The sequence below is a fragment of the Cebus imitator genome, unplaced genomic scaffold (genome assembly GCF_001604975.1).
Source record: "Cebus imitator isolate Cc_AM_T3 unplaced genomic scaffold, Cebus_imitator-1.0 Scaffold620, whole genome shotgun sequence".
Taxonomy (NCBI): Eukaryota; Metazoa; Chordata; class Mammalia; order Primates; family Cebidae; genus Cebus; species Cebus imitator.
Window position 1 is genome coordinate 474,859 of NW_016107935.1, and position 3,599 is coordinate 478,457.

General features: G+C 35.0%; 1 protein-coding gene across 1 annotated transcript in view; it reads right to left on the reverse strand.

The window, feature by feature from the left end:
- Positions 1 to 3,599, reverse strand: part of THSD7B (thrombospondin type 1 domain containing 7B) — a 569,933-nt gene that overhangs the window by 185,751 nt on the left and 380,583 nt on the right. The gene's annotated exons all lie outside the window — the stretch shown is intronic.

Sequence of the window (3,599 nt, forward strand, 5' to 3'; positions counted from 1 at the left end):
AAAAAAAAAAAAAAAGAAAGAAAAAAGAGAAAAGAAAAAAAGAAAAGAAATAGAAAGGGCCAGGAGAGAGAGAAGGAAAATGACCATTATACAGATATATTCTGTCTAAAGACTACATTCTCAGATTCAGCTGAAGTATGCCAGACATTCTGATTTTAAAGGAATATTTGGAATCTAAATTTTAATGCAGAAAGTTCTAATTTTAAAATCTTGACAACTAATTTTAAAAATTAACAACTTGTAGCAAACACTGACAAGTCCAAATAATGTATTCTGTAGCCGAGAGCTGGCCAGAGGCCCACTAGCTCATAATGGTTTGGGCTTGAACAAAATTTGTAACACCATGGAGTTTCCAATGCTCTTCTTTCAGCATCCTTGCCAGCGTCGTGATTAATAAAAATGGCTGCCTATCATTACATGCCAGGTATTATATTAAGATTGCTGAACATGCTATTTCAATAGCATTCATACTTCCCAGTGTTTTTTGTTTGTTTTCATCCATGGGAAAGCTTAGGATCTAAACCACCCATTTTCACTTGTCCAGTCTCTTTTATAATAATTTGTAACAAGAAATCTGTTTATGCTTTTGCTCAGCAAGTACAGTAAGGTTAAAGTATACGGTTATGGATTAAACAGTTACCTGGTCTGTGGAGAGATTAAACCTTGGTGTAAATAGTTGTAATTAAGTGAGTTAATCTGCTCCCCATATTGATTCCATGTCTGAAATTCAATAATAGGTTCTGGGCAAATGAAACTTGAACCTTCTAAGCAATATGGACATTGCACATAAAACTTTTCTGCTTCTATGCCAATAAAGTGTCATCTCTCAATTACAACTTCTTTTATAGCTTTTCAATAACTCCTTCAAATGGTCTTCTAGATGGGCTATAAAGTAGTTAATCAGAGTAAATTAAAATTTGCACTTAGTACTAAAATGTAAATTAATTGTATGTTTTCCCCCAAATCTAACCATTTGAAACATCTGGTAGGTAAATTTTAGTGCTTCATTCACTCTAATGGTGATAATTTTAGCAAGCTGTTAAAACTACTTCTTACTTCCCCATCACAGCAGTCCAAAGGATGCAGCTAATGTTTCGGCATCTAAGCATCTCTTACAAACTCATTAGAGAAACAACCGGTCCTCTTTGGTTCATCATAAAGCAAAATAGAGCAGAACGTTATCATCTGTCCACTGCCCACCAGACAATGAAACCACTGGCTTTACTGTGAAAAAAGTTTAAAGTTTTCAAGAATCAAGGGCATTAAATACAGAAAATTAATCTTTTTGCTGTGAAGTTTTATACTTTTGCATATCAATTCTCCACAGCTGTGATAGTTTCTTTTATAACTTCTGCTGGAGAGGAGGGATGCAGAACGATTATATTTAAGTACAGCAATACTTTTTTGATGATTATGGCCAACAGAATTATGGGAATTTTGTGACATGTAAATGATATAAATTATATAAAAACTAAAAATGCTCATTATTTTTAATTAAGAAATAAGTCATGAAAGATTTTTCAGTAGTTCTGAATAATGTGCATTATAAATGACAGATAATAACTCATGCAGAGGATCACATATTGAATTCCAAATGTTCCTATTTCATTTTTACATTACCAAGCTATTTCTATTCAGTTCCTTTCTCTTAGTACTTCGCTATCTCTATTTAGCATTACGTAGCTAACTTGACTCATTTTTCTCCCCAGAATTATTCAGTATTCTACTCAATTATCTTCCTGGCTTGTTCTCTTAGGCATGGGATACTTAACTGTCGATGCCTGTAATCCCAAGGGCAAGGAAACAGAATCTGGATAGGTCTAGATAGGTCTACATTCAAACAACTAAATGTTCCATTATCATAAATTCTTTTCCATGGACATTATTGAATTTGCCATTCCTTAAAAGTTCATGTAGACATGGCTTAGTTAACTACATAAAAACCAACATTTTTAAAAAGTGGACAAATACACAGAATTAGCAATTCAGTAGTCAACAAAACCCCCATCTCTTTTGACCACACCAATACATTAAAAGAACTGAATCAAACTTTTCCCTTTTACTCTTTTTCACAGGGCTTGATGCTATCTGTCTGGTTTCTAGCTCTGACTGATGTAGAAGGTAATGCAAACACCATAAAGAAACCATGGAGAAGTTCATATAAGGCAGAAAATGGAATCTGAAAAAAAAAAAGCATCTAAATATACTTCTAACTATTCTCCAGTAACTCAATTTACTCAGAGCCAATAATATAATACTTTCACTATGTCAAAATTTCTACCCCCAACCACATACAGAAATCTATTTGCCTCGAAAGCTTTTATTTTTTCATTTCTTTTTTGTATGGAGGCACACGGACTTTCACTCATACGGTTGTGAGTGCTCAGCTCCTGGGAGACTCATGATGACAACAGAAGATAAGACGTATGCCTTCTGGCATCTTCCAAGTTTAGACGACAAACCAGGAGAGACACATGCAAAACAGTAGAACATTAGCAAATAACTAGATGGGTATGTACATATTAAACCAAGCTTTAAGTGTTTGATGTCTCACTGCCTGGCACTTTCTAAGATTCTACCCTCACCTATGCTGAATGTATCATCCCTCTGGGGCTTTTTAAACTTTTTATAGCAACTGTATATCTAAATTTAAATATATAAATCTCCTTAAATGACAATTTTCACTGGGATTTCTTTTCATAAATACAGGCTCTTATTTCACTTTCATGCAAATAATATGCAGCTCTACTTCTCCCTGCCAGCTGCTGTTGTTACATGCATCACCAAATGGTGTTCCAGCTTCGAATAGTCTACAGAAGGTTTAACTTGGATTGAAATATTCTGGAGAAATCTATAGAAAATATTAGGCTGAGTTTTCTTCATTCGTATTGTTATGAGCCCTCATTAATGTGTGCATAATTTTACTAAGCCTTTAAATCATTCACAAATAGCCCAAAAAGGCTTACATGGTTACAGAGGTCAGAAAAAACAGAAGGAGGAACATGTGTTGCATGCATGTATTGCTTATCTGATTTGGGGTTTGCTTATTTATCATTTGAGTGAGGCACTGGAAGCCTGTTTGAAGAAAATAGCTTGCAAAATAGAATCATGTCTTTGCCAAAAACTTAAGTGTCAAAGAAGAGCCCTGGTCAATGTAACTCGTATCCTCATAGAGAAAGTATCAGGCCATCTTTCCCAATGTAAGACTTTTTGATGTGTGACTTAAAACATTACTTAATTTTTCCATCTCAGTATTTTATTTAAAACTAGTTATATTTTTATCAAATTCGGTATCAAAAAGACAGTAACATTAATTATATATAGTGGACATTCTTTTTTTTTTTTTTTTTGAGACAGAATCTCGCTCTGTCGCCAGGTTGGAGTGCAGTAGTGCGATCTTGGCTCACTGCAGCTTCCACCTCCCAGGTTCAAGCGATTTTCCTGTCTAAGCCTCCCGAGTAGCTAAGACCACAGGTGTGCACCACCTTGCCCAGCTAATTTTTTTGTATTTTTAGTAGAGATGGGGTTTCACCATGTTGGCCAGGATGGTCTTGATCTCCTGACCTCCTGATCCACCTGCCTTGACCTCCCAAAATGCT